At 35.4% G+C, this 22,292-nt stretch overlaps 1 protein-coding gene across 3 annotated transcripts in view; it reads right to left on the bottom strand.

The window, feature by feature from the left end:
* The window catches only part of LOC144364916 (uncharacterized), a 56,048-nt gene that overhangs the window by 11,293 nt on the left and 22,463 nt on the right, over positions 1 to 22,292 (bottom strand). For 2 of the 3 annotated variants that reach the window (XM_078015182.1, XM_078015183.1), the window contains exons 3-4: positions 21,339 to 21,454; positions 15,724 to 15,850 (exon numbers count right to left, since the gene is read on the bottom strand). The gene's annotated coding sequence lies outside the window, so the exon portion shown is untranslated. The remainder of the gene's footprint in view (positions 1 to 15,723; positions 15,851 to 21,338; positions 21,455 to 22,292) is intronic. The other variant, XM_078015184.1, reaches the window with a different exon arrangement.

The raw sequence follows: 22,292 nt of genomic DNA, 5'->3' as shown, positions 1-22,292 counted from the left end.
TGCACAACACTAGAACTTAATCTATATCTGTGTGTGTATATATATATAGATAGATATAGATATAGATATATATATAGAGAGATCATGTATATATCTTTTAAAAGTGAAAGTTGAATAAAATGTTCTTAGAATGCCTGTAGCAGTTTGAAAACCCCTATATTATAGAAATATGTTATAATTATACAACAAATTATACAAAAAATTTGCCCAGTGATTAAGGAGCCAGGACTAAAATTCATGTCCTGAGATTCCCAGTCCATCATCTTACTATACTTTACTGTATGTTTGTGTGTGTGTGTGTGTGTGTGTGTGTGTTGTTGATGTTGTTGTTGTTGTTTCTTTGTTTTCCCCAAGTACTAGAGATTAAACCCAGGGGCACTCTACCATTGAGCTACTTCCCTAGACCTTTTTATTTCTTTATTTTGATGCAAGATCTTGCTAAGTTGCTGTGGCTGGCCTTGAACTAATATGTGGAATCAGGTATTCATCAATGATGAATGGATAAGGAAAATGTTGTATATATACACTATGGAATATTGTTCAGCCGTTAAAAGAGTGAAACCCCGTCATCTGAGGCAAAATGAGTAAAACTAGAAAACATTATGTTAAAAAAAAAAAAAGCCAGGAAGACAAATACTGCATGTTCTTTCTCAAATGTGAGAGCTAAAAAAGTTAATCACCAAATGGAAAAGAATAGTAAACAATAGAAGCTAGGAAAAGAATGGGGCAGGAGCATCAAGGGAGATTGGACAGTAGGTACTAAAACACAGTTACATAGGAGGAATAAGTTCTAGTGTTATACAGCACAACAAGTGGCTACCATTCACAGTAACTTATTTTATGTTTCATGAAGAACCAGAAGAGAGGAGCTCAACACTTCTGAACACACACACACACAAAAAAAAAGATTAGGGGCTGGGGTTGTGGCTCAGCGGTGGAGTGCTTGCCTAGCAAGTGTGGGACCCTGGGTCCAATCCTCAGCACCACATAAAAATAAATAAATAAATAAATAAATAAATAAATAAATAAAGTGAAGATATTCTGTCCATCTACAACTAAAAAAGTATTTAAAAAAATGATTAGGAGAGATTTTCAAGATGGTGGAATAGAGCAGGTCACTTTCCTGGCTGCTTTGTGGTGTGAAACCAAGAAAACAGACAGCTTCTCACCAAGGTGAGTGAATGAAGAAAATGGGGGGATGGAGGGGATTGGACATTAATACTGGACACTCAAATTAGATCAGGGACTCAGGAGAAGAAATAAGGAAGAAATGTCCAGCGCCACAGCCGCTGCTATGGCCAGAGGGACAAGCCAGATTGGTCCCTTTGTGAGCACAGAGGAGGGATAAGGGAATTAAAGGCACTTGCACTTTTAGGAGAAATGAGGCATGTTTGGGTAAAGCAAGTTTAGCCATCAAAGACACTGCCCAACTACACTGAAAGGCATGCTGCACAATAGCCTCATGGGGTTGGGATGGGGGGACTGCATGTCTCCCAGAGATGGGCAGAGGAAAGAACCATTTTACAGCTGCAGCAGAGGGACCACCAGCTGAGGGAGCCAATTCCTGGCACACCTGAGTTTGGTGAAATACCAAACACACACTGCATGATACAGAGTGTGCTTAAGTGGCCAGGAGAAAATTAAATGTGGGCAGAGATTTACACAGGGGACATCTGGTTGAGGAAACCACCTGACTCTCCCTCCCCCACTAATCAGGCTGCTTGCAGGACCTGCTGGGAGAGACACGTCCAGCCAGGAATTTGAAAGGGCAGGAGCAGGAGAGACTGAGTTTGGAGGCTGAACTCAAGACCAGGAAACTTAAGGTCCATGGTGACATAGTGGACTAAGAATTGGCTCCTTCACCACATGAATAGAACCCAGGGGGGATCGTGGAGTGCAGTCTTCCAGCATGGACCAGCAATTTCTGGCCACTGGAGGTGCACTGATTTAGAATCTCCAGACCAATTGGCATACAGTGAAGTTATTTCACGAGGAAGAAATGAAAAATAAAAGTGAAAACAAGCAAAGGGTGGAACTACACTAGAAGAATAGTCAATCAAAGGTAAAACTAATTCAAATTAAAAAACAGAAATAAATAAAAACTACAGGAAATAAAAATCATCTCAAGGACTGACGTTGTGGCTCAGTGGCAAAGTGCTTGCCCTGCACAGGTGAGGCACTGGGTTGTATTCCTCAGCACCACATAAAAATTAAATAAAGATATTTTAAAAATCATATATCAATAATAACATTGAGTGTAAATGGTCTAAACTCATCAATCAAAAAACACAGACTGGCAGATTGGATTAAAAAACAAGATCCAAAATTATGCTGTTTCCAAGAGACTCAACACATAGGCAAAACCATCCACAGATTGAAGGTAAAAGGATGAGTAGTAACATATCATTCACATGGATATTATAAACAAGCAGGGGTTTCTATCCTCATATGAGATAAAGTGGACTTCAAGCCAAAGTTAATCAGAAGAGACAAAGAAGGACATTTCTTACTGCTTAAAGGAATTATACCTATAAGACATAACAATCATAAATATTTATGCCCCAAACAATGGAGCATCTACATATATCAAAGAAGCCCTTCTCAATTTCAAGAGTCAAATAGACCACAACACAATAATCCTGGGTGACTTTAACACACCTGTCTCACCACTGAATTAATCCTCCAAACAAAAACTAAATAAAAAAGCTATAGAACTAAAAAAATACAACTAATGATTTAGACTTAACAGACATATATAGAATATTTCATCCACCAATGACTGCAGCATTCAGATTCTTCTCTAAAATAGACCATATCTTAGGCCACAAAGCAACTCTTAGCAAATACAAAATATATATATATTTATTATACCTTGCATTCTATCAGACCATAATGGAATGAAAAAAGAAATCAATGATAAAATGAAAAATAGAAGCTACTTTGACACCTGGAAACTAAATAATATGCTACTGAATGAACAATGGATTGCAGAAGACATCAAAGAGGAAATTAAACAATTCTTAGAGGTAAATGAGAACACAGATATAACATATCAAAATCTCTAGTTCATTATGAAGGCAGTAGTAAGAGTAAAATTCACTGCATGGAGTTTATTCCTTCAAAGAAGAAAAAGTCAACAAATGAATGACCTAACATTACATTTCAAAGTCCTTAACAAATCAACACCAAAAGCAGAAGACAGGAAATAATTAAAATCAGAGCTGAAATCAATGAAATTGAAACAAAAAAATTTAAATGATAAAACAAAAAGTTGTTTTTTAAAAAAATTAATAAAATTGATAAACTGTTAGCCAAGCTAACAAAGAGAAAGAGAAAACTCAAATTACTAAAATTCATAATGAAAAAGGAAATATCACAATGTATACTACTGAAATATAGACAATAATCAGAAACTATTTAGAAAATTTATACACTAATAAAACAGAAAATCTTGAAGACATCAACAAATTTCTGGACATATGACCTACCCAAATTGAATCAGGAGGACATAGAAAATTTAAACAGATCAATTTCAAGCAATGAAATTGAAGACACCATCAAAATTCTACCAACAAAGAAAACCCAGGACGAGACAAATTCTCAGCCAACTTCTACCAGACCTTCAAAGAAGAACTAACACCAATCCTCCTCAAATTATTCCATGAGATAGAAAAAGAGGAAACCCTTCCAAATTCATTGTATGAAGCTAGTATCACCTTGATACCAAAACCAGACTATGACACATAAAGGAAAGAAAAATTCAGATCAATATCCCTGATGCACATAGATGCAAAATTTCCTAACAAAATACGGGCAAATTGCATAGAAAAACATATTTTAAAAATAGTGCCCCATGATTAAGTGGGGTTTTCCCAGAGATGCAAAGTTGTTTCGACATACAGAAATCAATCAACATAATTCATCCCATCAATAGACTTCAAGACAAGAAGCACATAATTATCTCAATAGATATTTTTAAAAAAGCATTTGACAAAATATAGCACCCCTTCGTGTTCAAAACGCTGGAAAAACTAGGGATAGTAGGAACATACCTTAACATTGTAAAAGCTATATATGCTAAACCCAAGGCCAACATCATTCTAAATGGAGAAAAATTGAAAGCATTCCCTCTAAAAACTGGAATAAGGCAGGAATGCCCTCTTTCAATACAGTCCTGAAAATTCTAGCCAGAGCAATTAGAAGAAAGAAATTAAAGGGATACAAATAGGAAGATAAGAATTCAAACTATCCCTATTTGCTGATGAAATGATTCTATATCTAGAATACCCAAAAATCTCCACCAGAAAACTTCTAGAACTAGAGGATGGGAGAAAATATTTCCCACCTGCATCTTCAACACCAAAAAAAAAAAAAAAAAAAAAAAAGAAAGAAAAGAAAAGAAAAAGAAAAAAAAGAAAGAAAGAAAGAAAGAGACCCAAATAACCCAGTCAATAAATGGATACTTCACAGAAGAAGAAATACCATCAGTCAAGAAAATCAAGAAATATATGAAAAAAAAATGTTCAACATCACTAGCCATTAGAGAAATACAAATTAAAATTACACTGAGATTTCATCTCACTCCAGTCAGAATGACAATTATCAATAAATGTTGGTGAGAGTGTGGGGGAAAAGGTATGCTCATACATTGCTGTGGGACTACAAATTGGTACAACCACTCTGGAAAGCAGTATGGAGATTACTCAGAAAACTTGAAATGGAACCACCAGTTTGACCCAGTTATCCCACTCTTAGGTATAAACCCAAAGGACTTAAAACCAGCATACTATACTGATGTGGCCGTATCAATATTTATGGCATCTCAATTCATAATAGCTAAGCTATTATCCCTTCAACAGATGAATGGATAAAGAAAATGTTGTACATATATATACAATGGAATATTACTCAGCTATAAAGTAGAATGAAATTATCGCATTTGCTGGTAGATGGATGAAACTGGAGACTCTCATGCTAAGTGAAATAAGCCAATCCCCAAAACCAAAGGTTCTCTCAGATAGGTAATGCTGATTCACAATAGGCCATAAGGGGGAGGGAGGGGCAGAGGGAAAGGGAAGTTCACTAGATTGGACAGGGGGAATGGGGGAATAGAGAGGTAATGGGAATGGGAAAGACAGTAGAATGAATCAGACATAACTTTTCTGTGTTCATATATGAATACACAATCAGTATAACTCCAAATAAAAAAAGAGAAGTTGCAGGTAAGAACCTGTAATACTTGATGGTGTAGAACATTTTATTCCATTTTCCAACCACCACTCCATATCATATATAACCATAAAAATTGGAAGTTATGCTCCATGTATATATAATATGTCAGAATATATTTACTGTCATGTATAACTAAGAACAAATTTAAAATTTTTTAAAAAAGAAATATTAAGGAGAAGGAAATTCTCATCACCCCACTTTGATCAATACACACTGTACACTTGTACTGTAATATCTCACTGTGTCCAATAAATAAATATAAATTATTTTGTTTATTTTAAAAATAAGAATAAGATAAAAAATAAAGAGACAGTAAACATAAGATATATAATGCTGCTGGTGGTATAATACAGCCTACTATTTTATAGTAAACTATATTTTAATAAGTAGTAGTCTAAAACAACAATAAAAAGAACATTATAGTAAATATATAAGCCAACAACATAGTTGCTAACTGTCATAAGTAAGTATTATGTACTGGACATAATGATAAGAGCTACACTTTATATGACCAGCAACATAATATGTTTGCTTACACCAGCATCACCACAGGTGTTGAGTTATGCATTGTGCTACAGTGTAGGATGGCCATGATTTCACTAGACCATAGGAATTTATTAACTCCATTACGATCTATGGACCATTGTAGTTCATGCCATCTGTCATTGACACAAATGTCATTATGAGCTACATGACTATGCCACTTTTCTGGGCATGGGGGATTGAACTCAGGGGCACTCAACCATTGAGCCACATCCCCAGCCCTATTTTGTATTTTAATAAGAGACAGGGTCTCACTGAGTTGCTTAGCCCCTCATCCTTGCTGAGGCTGGCTTTGAACTCTCTATCTTCCTGTCTCAGCCTCCGGAGCCTCTGGGATTACAGACATGCACTACTGCACCCGGCAATGGCGTGAAATCTTTATACCAACAATTGAAGAAGAAACAACATCAGTGTTGAGATGGTTTAAAGAAACTAGGTATGTAAATTATTACAGTATCTCTACAGGGCAATTTGGCAATAAGCATAAAAAAGTCGTTTTAAAATTGCATACTTCTTTCGACTGAATGCTTTTATTTCCAGCAATTTAGCTTAAAGAGATAATTTTCTTGTTTATATAAATTTCCCCACAAATAGGTTAATCACAGTTTTTTAATATCATCAAACTAGCAAGCACCTAAATGTCCAAGAACACAAAATTTATTTAAATAAACTGTTATCTCCATATATGAGCCAGTAGAGCACAGTGACTATGGTTTAGTATTTGCAGTGTTAACAAATCTGGGTTCAAGTCACATCCCAATGGGTGTGACAATGACAAAGTTATTTAAATTTTCTAAGTCTCGGCTTCCTATGTTAAAATAACCTTGCAGAGTTATTGTGAAGATTAAGTAAGTATCTTAAGTATACATAGCTCTGGCTCACAGCAAGTGTTCAGTAAATCTTAGCAATTAATATTATTATTCCATTAATTGACTGAAGCATCATTAAAAATCATTTCATCAAAGAATGCTTAATCATATTGAGACTAATAGTTTATATATCATAAGCAAAATAGTTTATATATTATGATGTCAAAGTGTGCCTGCATTTATTTTTACATTTTAAAAAAACAACACTGGAGGATGATCGTCAAAACCTTAAAAATGACTCTCTCTAAATGTTCACATGCTGAGTGATTTTAATATTCATCTTTTATTTGTAGGCCAAATTTTCCAGAATGACTGGTCTCTGTTTTAAAAATACTCTTTCTAAAACATCTTTGTGTGAGCTTGCTAGTTAAACTGCACACTGAGTTTTCTAGTTCAGTTCTCACAGGAGGAGAAAGCAGCCCTCAGGCTGAGCGTGCTTCCTGTTGAAGGAGACTCCTTCCCACCACCCTGCTGCCCAGGTCTTTCCAACCTCAGCCCCAAATAAGATGCAGCTCTTTTGTATTTTCATTGCCCTTTGACTCTGTAGAAAGACAAGTAGTCTTAATATTCAGAAAACTGTAATTGTAGTAGTTTAATAAAATATGAATATTCAGAAAATTTCCAAGGGCATAAACAGGCTTCTTCTTTTTTTTTTTTTTTGACTGCCTTCTTTCATGCTTTTGTCCATTTTGTTAATAAACACAGGCTACTTGCCTACTACTGTAGCAAGGAGATGAGATGTTGAAATTCAGAAATAAAGATGTAGTTCTTACCATCAAAGGAATTATAATTTTATGGAACAGCATCTATATGGCCATTTACAAAGCATTTTCTATGTATGTTCTTGTTTAAATCTTATAGCAGCTCTGTAGGGGATGAGATAACATTATCATAGTGATGATCAATTTATAGGTAAGGGACAAAGAGGCAGAAATATGTTCAATTATTATTGAGACTTGGGTATATCTTCTTATTTCAAGTTTGCTATTCTTCTCACCAAATACTAGTAAGTATATTAAGTCACCAACATCTACAGGGTGGGTAGAAAGATGGAAATGGAGAAGGGTAAAGAAAGAGTTTCAAAAAGAAACGCTTCATCATGGGTGTGAAATGCAGCAGAAGACAGAGTAAGATAAAGGCAGAGAAGCAGTTAAGAGCTTAGTGGTGACCCAGAAAAATAACTTCATTTTCATTGTAATGATAGCAGTCAGGTGGAAGTGGACGGTAGGAAAGTAAAGGGGAAAGGAAAACGTGAACAACAAATGGAGATGACCTTTCAGAGAAGTGTGTATGAGAAGTGAGGGCAGAAAACTGGGTGGCAGCTGAAGGGTGGAGGCTTGGCTATTCCTGGACATCGCTGTCAGCATTTTCTTTGGGGCAAGATAATCCACTTTTTCGCTCAAGATACACACATCGCACATCGGTTCTTGAAGCAGTGATAGTTTCTTCCTTGTCCCTAATGATGCTGCCATGGAGCTTCTCAAATTGCTTTCGGCACATCCTTAAATTGCTTTACTCACTGTCCTAGTCTGCTCTGTTCATCTGATTGTCGTCCACCTCCTTTCCTGGGCCTAATCCAAAGAGTGACATCTCATCATCACGGCCTAGATTGTTAAGGAGTGGTTACAGTCCAGGGCCTTGCTTTGGAGATGAAGTTTTCTGATTTGTCGGGTGATGCTAATGGTATTTCTGGGTGGTTATGCTGACAATGGTAGTGCAAAGCCAGTCTTTAAAGATTCACAGACCTTATAGGTTTTTTTGTTAATTTGATAAAAAGTTGTAAATTATGTATTGATGCTATGTTATTGATGAATTACATTTTTAAACAACTTCTCCTTTGATATGTGCTGCTATGAGTTAAATTGTGTCTCCTCAAAACTCACACATTGAAGTTCTAATCTCCAGTACCTTAGAATATGACCTTATTTGTAAATAGTCATCAAAGATATAATTATTTAAGATGAGGTCTTAATAAAAAATGAGGCAGGCCCCTAATCTAATCTAACTGGGGAAAACTGGCTATCCTTGGATATGTGCACGTGTGTGTGCGCACACGCACGCACGTGAGTGCACACACACACACACACACACACACTGAGATGGTCATATCAAGATGAAGGCAGCTGGACTTGTGGCACATGCCTGTAATCCCACTGACTTGGGAGGCTAAGACAGGAAGATTGCAAGTTCAAGGCCAGCCTCAGGAACTCAGTAGACCCTATCTCTAAATAAAAAAATAAGAAGTGCTAGGGATATAGTTCAGTGGTAAAGTTTCCCTGGGTTCAATCCCCAGTACCAAAAGAGAAGAAGAGAAAGTGGAGGAAGAGGAGGAGATGATGATGAAGGCAGAAGAGGACAGGGTGAAGCTTCTACAAGCCAAGGAAGACAAAAGATTATCAGAAAACCATCAGAAGCGAGGACACCGGGCTGGAACAGATCTTCCTCAGAGTCCTCAGACAGAACCAAACCTGTTAATACCTTAATGTTGAAGAACTGTGAGACAATAAATTTGTTTTTATCTAAGCCACCCAGTTTGCAGTACTTCAATAGGGAAGCCCTAGAAAACGAATACCTAAGCCCTCACAACTATGTCATATATGGCCTATTTTGTCAAGTCTGCCCAATTTCCATAAAAGCTGTAGGAGTGCAACTAGAAGTTCAGAAAGGGTTCTTTGGACAGAACATATTACAAAATATCCTAAAGTTGAAGAAGAAAATGTCATGACCCGGTCAAAACCAGATAGTTTAGTTAACAGGTACAAGGCCAAGAGAAACTCATTATTCTAATAACCTATTTCAAAATCCTATTCTTCTATTCCCAAAGAGCATTCACAAAAATTTCAATTTGTAATGACTCAGTTGGCTCCTTTCTGCTATTGTAATTTTGAGCCACTTAATTTTCATCTGTAGATCAGCTCCACCCGAAATCTGAAATTAAGGACAGTGCTAGGCAGAGAATACCTAATAAGCTCGATTGCAGTGGGTTAATCATCTAATCTGCTTGAACAATGATCAAACATTTTTCTAGTAAATGGGCTCTCCTTTTGTTTATTTATGAATCAAACTCTCAGTTTTGGGGCCTTCCAAAAACCCCAGGTCATGTTGGGCCTCCTTGGCAGGCATAAGTAACTCCTACTGAGACACTGTCTCATGGTTTTCCTGGTGATTTATTCTATTGCTGGCACCTCCTGTGTGACCATCTGTGCCAACTTGGTGGATCTGCCAAGTCTCTGGATCCTTGCCTTCTCTGCTCTGACCTGTCTAACCACTGACTAAAGTCCGATTCTGACCTAGCTTTTTTCTTTTACTAAACAGTGAAGATTTTATTTTCCAGTTTAAAAAATACAACTTACTCTTGATATTTTGCATAGCAGTTAGTATAAGTCGAGTTATGCTGTGGCAACAAGCAACCCTCAGTCTTGGCAGCTGAAAATAGTCAATATTTTTTCTTGCCTATGATTTATTAATTATGCTTAATTGCCCTATGCCAATCAAGAGTCAGTTGTGAGGATCTGCTCTTCTTTCCTCTACTCTATGTTCTTCTTATTCTGAGACCGAGGCTGATAAGTAGCCATCATCTGGAATATTGCCAAGAATGGTGGTTAGGGTAGTCAAGGACACTCTAAGTAGTATGCTTTGGTATATAAATGATCCAGGATAGAAATTACTTATACCATTTCCACTGAAAACTCATTGGTTAGAAAATTCAGTATTTGATATGTGGAGAAGGAGAGGGAAACTGGATATTGATAAGTGGCTCTAAATATGACCACACCTGACAATGATTATTAAGTTTGCATGTTATTAAGTTCCTTCTTTTTGGTTCACAGACTTCTAAATGAAAATAACATGACAGCTACAAACTGTGCATGTTGCTCAACCTGAGAAATAGTCTGAGAATAAATATTCCACAATTGAATAAAAGTAATTGGGTTGGGGCTGGGATTGTGGCTCAGCGGTAGAGCGCTTGCCTAGAACAGGCGGGACCCAGGTTCGATTCTCAGCACCACATTAAAAAAAAATAAAGGCATTATGTGTGTCCATCTACAAAAAAAAAAAAAAAAAGATTCTGTCTCTCTTCTCTCTCTCTCTCTCTCTCTCTCTCTCTCTCTCTCTCTTAAAAAAAAGTCATGGGGTAAAAATGTTTTCCTCTTAAATATACATTTAATGTCTATCAGCATATGAAAACCTATGCAATATTTTAAAAAGAAAAACCAGTTTAAGTTTAATCAATCCAAAATTTTCCTAATGTACAGAAGTACAATTTTGTTTTGTTTTGTTTTGTTAGTAAAGCTTATTTCCAACCTTAGAAAAAACATTGGGTTGATGTTGCATTGTGTCTTTTAATGTTATTACGACCCAACAAAGAAAAGTGTTAAAATTGTTCCTATTTATCAGTTTTTAAAACAATTTTATATGGAAGAAAACAAAAACTATTGGTTTGATAATCTGTGGATTTCAATTATATCTCATTTACTTCCCGTAGATAATTCAAACTTGGTGGTCACCATGTTTTTGGAAAAGTAAAGAACATTTAATTGCAATAGGAATTAATTCCCACAAATTGAATTGTTAGTTTGAATTGCCAATATTTTTTCTAAAAGTAGTTTTTTGTGAAAGAGTTATGAGTAGAGATGGAAAGTTTCAATTTGGAAAACTTCTTTCTTCCTTAGCCTTTCTTTATAATCCTATTTTAATGCTAAAACTAACTTAAAAGGATAGCTTTTTCCAAGGAACAAGTTACAAATTAACCGCAGCTAATTTTACCATATGTTTTTCTATTATTAGGTATAATTATTGATTGTGAATTAATGTGACTTCATTTAAGATAAAGGCTCACATCTAGAAAGAAAAATCTTTATTCACTGAAAGTAAAAATAACAGTATGCTTTAAAACCCTTTTCATTATGTTCATTTTTCAAGTTAAAGAAAAAAAAGGCTGTTTTTTTTTAAATTACACAGTTGTACAAAATCTCTTGGGCCATTCGTTGTTGGAGGGGAAAGAACACCTAGTTCAGCATTTCTGTAAAATGAATACTGCTTTTATTGCTCTATTGTTTGTGAACTTCTAATTTTTTTTTCTATTTAGAAAAGATTTGGTCACATTTTCTTAACAAATTACAAATTTTCAGTGTCAAATGTTTGTTTTTCCATATGCGGCATTCTTCTAGTTCAGAGTATTATTTTCCTCCTATATTCTTATTCTTTCCCTGTTTCCCCAGTAAAATCTTCAGCCAGTGCCTTTAATTTTATCTCACATGTTTGCTAGCCAAGGGCACATTTCCGTGGCAGTAGCTCTGTTCTTGCTACTAAAAACAGAGAATTTCCCATAAACTACTTTCTTCTTTACTTCCACACTTGCACACACACACACACACACACACACACACACACACACACACACACACCATTGCCAACCACAGCAACAACAAAACCTGATCTTTCAAGCTGAAAATCCTACTCCACTTCCTCATGATGTTTAACCAGGTCTGGAGCAGAACAGGGCTCATGTTTACCAGCAGTCACTAAGCTGATTGGCTGCTGATTTAAAACAGACCTAACCAGTGTTTCTGGAAAAATGAAACAAAGCTTCTATAATTAACAGTAGGAGGTTGTTACAGCCTAAACTTCTACTTTTTTGTTGTTGTTGCTGTGGTTCTGGGGATTGAGCCTGAGACATGGAACTGCTATAGCCTCAACTTCATAAGGAAAGAAAGGACAGATTCCATTAATGTATATCTGTTGAATCCCTGCTGAATCCCAAATTAACAGAACAAAATAAGGTGTATTCTAATCATGAAACAGCACAACGTGATAGAGCTAATCTGATATTCACAAGGAGAATCAGTACCATTGTCTTCTTAACTTCCAAAAAGTATAGCAAATTAAAACAATTCAGGAGGACTCCAAGCCCAGCACTTTTATTCAGGATGAAAAAGTCCATTTGGGTTTTTGTTTTGTTTTGTTGTGTGTGTGTGTGTGTGTGTGTGTGTGTGTGTGTGTGTGTGTTTCCTGTTGGGGATCTTGAACTCAGGGTCTTGAACATTCTAGGCAAGAACTCTACCACTATACACCTATACAACCAGCCCCCTGTTTGGCTCTTGAATTAAGCCTTTATGGATAATAATAGCAATGTTTGAACATTTCATCATATTATTTTACCTTACTTCTCAATTTGTTCAAAATCCAAAAGAGGAAGAAAGACACTATTTGATGGCATTCAGAGAAACCCAAAATTTGATGAATTGGCTGCTAATGCTGAGAAGTAAAACAAAAGAAGTAGGATGGGGGTTGGGGAGATCAAAGACAGAAATGACTTTTGATGGGTTTGGGTCAGGTGGCTGAGGGCTTTAGATTGTTCTATATGGTAGAATATTTTGACCTCATTGGTTTGTAAAGGCTTGGATTAGTCAAGGTAACAGATGGGTAGATGGCTTTGCCTGTTACAGCCTGGAAGAAAATTTTGAATTTTTTGTTCTTGCAGAATAGCGACTGTAATTTATGGAGGCATTGTTTCAATAGAGGTGAGGAGCTCTACTTATAAGTACTTGTAGGCAGTTTCTAGGAAACACTTCTTCAACTACTTGGACCACTCAACAAAAATGCAAAGACCAACTGAACCTTGCAATGGTATGCAAACTCACCAGTCAGTCTTATAGTGCTTATTCTTTTATTATATTAGTATTCCCCTTTCTCTTAGCTTTCCTTTCTTTGCTGTTCACATTTTAATGTCAGCTCAAAAAACCATGTATTACAGAAAAAAACTAATTGTCAGAAAAAAATAATGTAGTACAGAACAATTTTACCACCATAAAACCTTTTATTTTTTTAAGAAAGAAAATTAAATATTTTAGTTTTTAGTTAAACATTAGTTATTTTTTAAAAAGGAAGTTCTAGCCAGGTGTGGTGGTGCAGGCCTTCCAATGACTCAGGAGGCTGAGGCACGAGGAGAATGGCTGCCTCAGCAATTTAGCAAGGCCCTAAACAACTTAGCAAAACCTTCTCTCTCTCTCTTTCTCACACACACACACACACACACACACACACACACACACACGCACACACACACACACAAGCACGCACAACACAAAAGTTCAGGATCTCAAAGAATTCATTTAGGGTTATAGAATTCTGCTACTAGTATTATTACATCAATATAGTTCTATGAAGCTTCTCAATTAAACAGCACAGTTTCTGTCTTTTATCTGTCAGCATAGAAATACTATTGGTAGCCAGGAGCTCTGAAGACCAAGGCAGGAGAATCATGAGTTCAAAGTCAGCCTCAGCAACTCAGCAAGGCCCTAAACAACTCAGCAAGGCCCTAAGCAACTCAGCAAGACCCTGTCTCTAAATAAAACATTTAAAAAAAAAAAAAAAGGCAGGAGTGGTGGCTCAGTGGTTAAGTGCTCCTGGGTTCAATCCCCAGTACTAAAAAAATACAATAAATATATATTTAAAAATAGTTATTGGTTCTCTTTCTAACATTGCTTCCTTCATACTTTGAGACTGCAAAGTCACAGGGTTGCATGCTGTAAAAAGTACTGTGCAGACCTACCAACTCTTCTAAGTACAACTAGTCTATAACAAATATATTTGCAACAAATGAACCTGGAAATGTCCCCCAAGCCCATCTATACCCTGACCTTATTATAGAGAAGGAAAGCCATCTTGACATAATCCTATTCCATTCCTCTTAACCAAGACAAATTTTAATTCTAAAATAAATCCAGAGTAGGCAGAAGCCTATTATCATCCAGAATCATCACAAAAGAACTCATCAAAGCCGAGAGGGAAGTATTCAAAGCAAGTCTTAAAACAATACCTCTTTAGTGATTCATCTAAATCGATTCTTGTAATTAAAAATACAGTAACTTCTAGAGAAAAAGAAGAGGGTGAATGAAGTAACTCGCTCAAGTGTGAAGTCAAGTAGTACGGCTCTAGAGTACCCCTAGTCTTCTGGAAAAAAAAAAAAAAGGCAATAAGGCTTCCACTTCTGCTGAAGTCTGAAAAGTACAAGGCCCACTTGCATCCCATGATATCTCAATAGTTCTTCTGAAGAACTAGTACTGCCTGCTCCTCTAACTCATCCCAAATCTGGTCTGAGAGTGGTCACCACATCCTGCCTTTCTTGTCACCATTGATTAAGGAGGTGTGTCCTGTCTGAAAACTAAAGTATAAATTTCTGCACATGCTTTCTTTGTTCTCTCAAATGTGTCTCTCTACTTATAATGCAAATTAAACTCTATAAGGGTAAGCTTAACTCTATAACGGTAAGCTTCGTAAAGGCAGGGATGTGTTTTCCAGGTTTTTTGTTTTGTTTTGTTTCTTGGCATTTCCCACCATGATGAGCAAAGAGGAGTCATTTTATTTTATTTATTTATTTAGGTACTGGGGATTGAACCCAGGGCACTTTACCACTGAGCTACATCTCCAGCCCTTTGATTTTTTATTTTGCAGCAGGATCTCACTAAGCTGCTTAGGGCCTTGTTAAATTGCTGAGGCTGTCCTTGAATTTGTGATCCTCCTTTCTCAGCATCCTGAGCCACTGGGATTACAGGTGTGCACCACTGCACCTGGCTTTATTTATTTATTTATTTTTGACACTATGTTACCCACTGAGCAACTAGAGCTCCTGGGCACAAGCAATCCTCTCTCCTCAGTCTTCCAAGTAGCCAAGACTACAGGCATGTATAACTTTACAGGGATCTATAATTTTCATTAATGTAGACTTGAAATTATTCTCTTTGTATATCTATGTATTTTTGTAAATGTTCCTATACAATATTAAAGGTGTGTCACATTTATTGGAGAGGTAATAGATTTTAATACTGATAGTTTCCTCTCTTTATCATCTAAATTGTTCTGGAATTGGCTGACATTATCTTCTTACTTTATGGTCAGAAACCAGTTTATCAGTGCAACAGAGGAATTAATTTCTTAAATGAATTGTATAACAACTTCTCTAGTCTTTCTGGATCACCCTTCTCTTTAAAATGAAGGATCAGAGATTCCATCCAAAGGAATTCAGGGAGTATGGCCCCTCCCCCAGATTTTATGAAGACACTCAGTAAATTCTCACATGTTTCACGAATCCATCCTGAATGATTTGGGTCAACTTTTTCTGGGCTGTTGCTTTAGATTTCTCCACTGATGACAATCGCTGAAGCTCTCTGGGCTCCTTGGTCTTCCAAAGTGTACCTAATGAACTTTACAAAAGCATAGAAGTTGATTTCCCTCATCTTGAATTCAGAAAATACTTGCGAACCAATGTTTTAGTATACTTTACTAAGGTTTGAAGAAGCTGTAAAGGATTATAATAAAGAAAAGAAAAACATAAATGTTGATTGAGTTGCTCACTCTAGAACCTAGAGGAACATGCCTTTCCACAGGAAATTTCTTGGTGGACTCTTGGTCTGTTAGCAGGTTCACAGAATTCCCTTCATCTTTTGACCAAAGTTTCTCTTTTTTCATCTCTTTTCCTTCACAAGTACCATATTTCCGACCCCTATCTCAAGCTCAGCTAGAGAAAGCATAGCCAAGCCATATAATTAAAATCTCCTGATAAACCTGGAGTCTCCAGAAGACGCAATAAACTTAGGGATCTATTTTTGGATGGCTTCTTTCAGGGTAATGATGAGTACTTAATTTACAACTATCCAACTTAAAAATGTTATTTACTTAATGTATAGTATTTGACTCATGAAATATGAATCCTACTGAAACAAAGGAGGATGGTAACCTAAGACAAATTTCACCTTTCACCCTTTGTAAAGAAGTTGCAAGTAAAATAGGTGCACTTCAACAGATGAATGGATAAGGAAAATGTAGTATATATACACAGTGGAATATCAGCCATACAGAAGAATGAAATTATTGAATTTGCCAGGAAATGGAACTGGAGACTATCATGCTAAGTGAAATAAGCCAATCCCAAAAAACCAAAGGCCAAATGTTCTCTCTGATATGCAGATGCTAATACATAGTAAGGGGTTGGGGGTCAGAAAAAGAGAAGTTCATTGGATTAGACAAAGGGGAATGAAGGGAAGGGAGGAGGGATAGGAACAGGAAAGAGTGCAATGAATTGGACATAACTTTCCTATGCTTATGTATGAATACACAATCAGTGTAACTCCAAATTAAAAAAAGAAAAAAAAGTTGTTGCAGGTAAGAATGCTTGGGGGTATAGAATACTTTATTTCTTTTTCCAACCACTATGAATTTAGAATTAAATTGGGCATGGTGGTGCACACCTGTAATACCAGCTAGTAGGGTGTTTAAGTCAGGATGACTACAAATTCAAGGCCAGCTTGGGCAACTTAACAAGACTCTACCTCAATACAAACATTTTTTTAAAAAGGGCTGGGGATATAACTTAGTGGTAGAGCACCCCTGGGTTTAATCCTCAGTACCACCATAATAATAATAATAACATAGAAGTCTCAAGATCTATAATCCTAGGTTACCTCCATAATAGTATTATTAACCTTTTTTTTTTTTTTTAAACACAGCTATTAGGGGCTGGGGTTGTGGCTCAGTGACAGAACACTCGCCCAGCAGGTGCTGGGCTCCATCTCAGCACCACCTAAAAATAAATAAATAAAATAAAGGTGTTGTGTCCAACTACAACTAAAAAATATTAAAATAACTAAATTAAAGTTTTTTTTAAAAAACACAGCTATTTCTATATGATTTTTCCCTTTTGTCATCCAAAGAATATTAGAGATTTGTTTTTCTCCATTTTCTTATATTCAAGCGTTGTCCTATCACAGTGAAGCTTACTGGATAATTCCTAAGAGTCTTCATGTTTATAATCTTAGAGGACTAAACTACTGTTAGGTTTGGGTCTTCCCTTGTTTTGAAACTTAGTAAGGGACTGGCTTATGAACTACTTCATAAGTAACTTTCAGAAAAACACTTATTAGTGAAGGGAATGAGGTGTGCGGCATGTTGCTGTCAAAAGAGTTACTGAAAAACATCTGTGAGCCACTACTTTAAGAGAAGCTTGTACTTGTTCACCCATTGAACTTTGTCCTTTCATGACGAGGTGTGGCAGGTTTAGTCAGAGAGAAAGAAGGCTCCTAGAAGCTTCTCTATCCTTATTTTGAATTTTGGTTGTTCCCACAATACATAGATATTTAATTATTTGTTCTACTTTCTTTGTGAACTGCAAATATTCTAATATTGAGAACTTAAACCAATTCAGTAAAAGGTGAAGGAGGAGAGGAGATTTTATTTCTTTTTTTTTTTTTTTTTTAAAGAGAGAGTGAGAGAGGAGAGAGAGAGAGAATTTTTTTTAATATTTATTTTTTAGTTCTCGGCAGACACAACATCTTTGTTGGTATGTGGTGCTCAGAATCGAACCCGGGCCGCACGCATGCCAGGCGAGCGCGCTACCGCTTGAGCCACATCCCCAGCCCCCAAGAGAGGAGATTTTAAAAATATATGAACATACTTATTCCTTGAAATGTTGCTAAATGAGGGGAAAAAAGGTTCAAATTCATCTCAATGTGCTTATAAGTTAACAATTAACATGCATACATTATGACAAAACCTGATTGCTTAAAATAAATTTAAATATTAGCAATAGTGTGAAAAATAACAGATTTTTAATGGCAAAGTTTATTTTTTTTAGCTAAAAAGTAACAATTGGAAACATAATTTGAGAAAATGCCATTTATTTTAGATGCATCTATCTAAAACAAATCTTATTGTTCTACTTTACCTACCAAAAATGTAATTATGCAAATGCTAAATATGCATGTTGCTAAGTACTTAAAATTATATTTGAACTTCTAATAAATACTCAGGGATATCAAAGACATGTCTGAACAGGTAAGTCACATAATTAAATGACATATATGTCCTGTGTATTGCAATCTTTTAAAGCTCTAACTATGACTACTCTCTATTGCACAATTTTTTTAGAGCAGTAATTTTTTTTACACAAATATGATAAGGATACAAAAGACTTATTTTTCTCTTCTAGCCACTGAAGTTTTGAGAATGTTAATGAGAACCTCATTTCTTACCACATCCCCCCCCACCCCCTTGGCTGTATTGCCCAATAAAGACCAGATTTTCCAAATATTGTGTTTTGAGTTGGTTTTGTAACAATCATAAGTCAGTCATTAGGGATCCCATGCATGTTGCAAGGTTTATCTTAATAGTATTTTGAAGTGAGCATACTTAAGTGAGTATATAAATACATGTGTATATATATACTTAAAATTGTTATATCCAAAGAATACTACCATACTTCAATAGCTTGGTTTTCTTTGCATGCTCCACAGCCTCCATTTAAGTAATTACCCATCACTGTCCCCCAAGTCCATTTGGGATCAGCAAGTCATACTTTATGAAAAAAGTATGTGAGAAAAAAATAAATAAAAATCTTTAATTATTTTCTATAGAAGGCTTTTATTTTCCAGCTTCAAATGGGACCAAAAATGATCTCAGATATAATTTTATAAAACCTCAGTATGGGAGGCAAAATAAATATATTTATGCAATTACTAAGTCTAGGGTGTGGTAAACAAACATGAGGGTAGAGTTTTTAGGTTACTGTGCCATTAATCTAATGTTCTGCCTTTGTTTTCAGTAAAGAGACATCTTTGTAGAGTGTCAAAATGTTCCTTTTACTATAATGTAAGATTTTTTTTAAAGGTTATGTCTCTTTCTCTCTATACAGATTTTATTTTAATAAATGAATTAATATTTACAATCCCAAACTCAATTTAGTGAAATTTTACATAAAAAGTTGAGAAGAAAAGATTTGACTGATACACGAATGTGATTTCTTATGAAGTAGAAACAATAAAAAAAACATACTATATTGATTTTAACTAAGGCAAGACAGTTGAGGTAGGGTCTGACCATTGCAACTGCCATAGGACCATAAAAAGATTTTTTTTTTCAGTCTATCCATCAGCTCCCTCATTTCCAGGTTAATTCCCAGATTTTTTCCCAAAATGATTTCTCAGGGCTACACATCCCCTGCTTTGAGACAGGATGCTGTGGCTCCCATAATGTGAAGTCTAATCTCTAGGGTGGCCAGACCTCAGCTGAGGGCAAATCATTCTTAGAATCATTGCTCTGTTCCCATGACCTGGACCTGATTAAACAAATTACAGTGGCAAGCCCAGAAGTATTCCTCCAACCAGTTAGGCAGAAACTTGGGACATAAGCAAGAAACAAGTCACAAAGGAAAGCAACAAAGTGCAGATATGATTTTCAGGACTAAGTAAAGAAAACTGATGCTATAAACAAGGGGCAGATTTCTATAAACCTGAATAGTGATGGTAAGCAATAGTGTGGAACAAACAAAACACCATGAAATGATGAGTAATTAGAGACTCTGCAGTAACCATCTGAGCAAACCTGATAATATTAACTAGTTCAAATATTCTAACTACAAGATCTGTGATTCCAACAAAGGAAATAGAATAATAACTAGTGATTCAATTTCATATTAAAAGCTGCCCCTTGATGCAACTTTATCCTTCCTAGGTTTTCTTTTTTTTTTTTTTAACTCATTTTCTGTGTCTCTAGATAATTTTGGCCATAGTTCATCTTGTTTTAAAAGTTCATCACCCCAAGATCAATCTCACGGTTAAAATAAGCAATCATTCCACAACTTGTAAACATAAATCTTGCCTGGAAATAGTCTGCTTGTTTTTCTTTTCTTTTTTCTTTCTTTCTTTCTTTTCTTTCTTTCTTTTTTTTCTTTTTTTTTCTTTTTTTGTAAATGTGAATCATTTCAAACATAAAAGCACAGGCTTGAAATTCAACTCAGTTTTTTTAGACATGAATTCAGTTGACTTTAACATTTCAAATAATAAAAAAATACCATTCATCCAAAAAAGGATATAGACATTGCCTTATCACTATTCAAAATGTGTATTGACAAGTATTTATCAAATAAGACAAATGAAAAGTATTTGATTAAAACATATTATTCTAGAGTTGGGAATGTAACTCAGTTGGTAGAGTGCTTGCCTTGCATGCACAAGGTCCTGGGTTCAACCCCCAGCACCACAAAAAAAAAAAATATATATATATATATATATATATACACATTATATATATATATATATATACACATTATATATATATATATATATATATATATATATATAATTCTGTTCAATGGCTAGTTGAGGAATTGTATCCATAGATAATTTCAAGGTCAAAATCCTTGTAATGTCATTTTTAGATGATTAAATGACTAATCAACAGAAAGATATTGATCTTCTTGAACATATAATAATTTAATCAAGCTGTAATCAATTTTTCCATTCAATAATCATTCATTGGGTACCTATGGATGCCATGCCCCCATGAAGATCTGGAAATCACTAGACAGGACCAATATGTTCCATACTCATTGCAAAAAGAAAGGCATTTTCAGCAGCAAAAAGGAAGGCATTTTCAGCAGCCAAGAAACCTTTGCTTTTCCGCAGGTTTCCCACCACTTGTGAAGAACAGTTGTTTCTCATTTTCCCTAAATGAAGATGCTTAAGATCATGGAGAAAAATGAAATCAGAAGAGAGTATATATACTGATACTAAAATTTCTATGTGATGCAAGAGATGTATGAACAGTAATGCTTTATGGAGATTACAACAAAATGAGAATAAGAGATGAGACAGTGGCATAAACATGGACATCAAACAGGGAAAGCTTCAAAGATCTTACCTGTAACAATGCAGGTTAAAGATGATAAAGACCAAACCATAAGGGCTTTGATACCCATATTTTGTTGTTGTGATGGTGGGTTTCTTCCCAAGCTCAGTGTGCTTTTAAATTATGCACTAAAAAATAATAAGTAATAAGAATAATATTGTCTTTAAAATTGGTACATATAGTGATAGTCACTTCAAGAGACTGTATTTTTCTTTGAATAATTCTATCTTTTTACCTTTAGCTGATAATAAATGTTAATATAGTAATGATATTTTTCTTGAATATACATATAATTTATTGGGCATCTTTTATTGGGCAACAATAAGAAGAATAATCTTATGTTTGTGAAATGTTTTATAGTTTATAAAACACTTTCACATACATTATCTCATTTGATTAATGTTCCTGGCAAGTGGCCAGAACAGGCATATTTATCCCTGTTTTATAGAAACCAAAACTAAAAGAGGTTATGAAACACTTAAGGCATCACCACAAGTAGCAAGTAGAGCTAGGATTTAAACCTAAATCATGTGTCTTCAAGCATAGGTCATGTGATCCAAGTTCAATTTCCTTCCCTCCATGCTCTGCCTCTTATAACATTATGACCCCAAGTGGATTGATGATACTGTGACTTGCAGCTATCAGTGCTATAGATGCAGATAATACAGATTATTTTATCCCATATTTAATTAGCATCATTTAAGTGATGGGTAATAAATAAAGAGTCACTAGGTGCCACTATGCATAAAGGAAAATGATTAAAATATTATATAAAGAATGTTGTGAATGGCCAAAAGAGAAGCAACAAAATAACTATAATGGAATGTTTACTGAAAGCCTAAGTTTATTATAAGATTTTGGACTGGCTTATTGGCACTTTCCCTTTTTCTGACATTAATTCCCAACTATGGGAGGCAGAGGGTTCCTGTGACTGCTTTACAAGTCCCAGCAAACACTGGATTTGAT

Source organism: Ictidomys tridecemlineatus, chromosome 6 (genome assembly GCF_052094955.1).
Source record: "Ictidomys tridecemlineatus isolate mIctTri1 chromosome 6, mIctTri1.hap1, whole genome shotgun sequence".
Taxonomy (NCBI): Eukaryota; Metazoa; Chordata; class Mammalia; order Rodentia; family Sciuridae; genus Ictidomys; species Ictidomys tridecemlineatus.
This window is presented reverse-complemented; position numbering and strand designations above follow the sequence as displayed.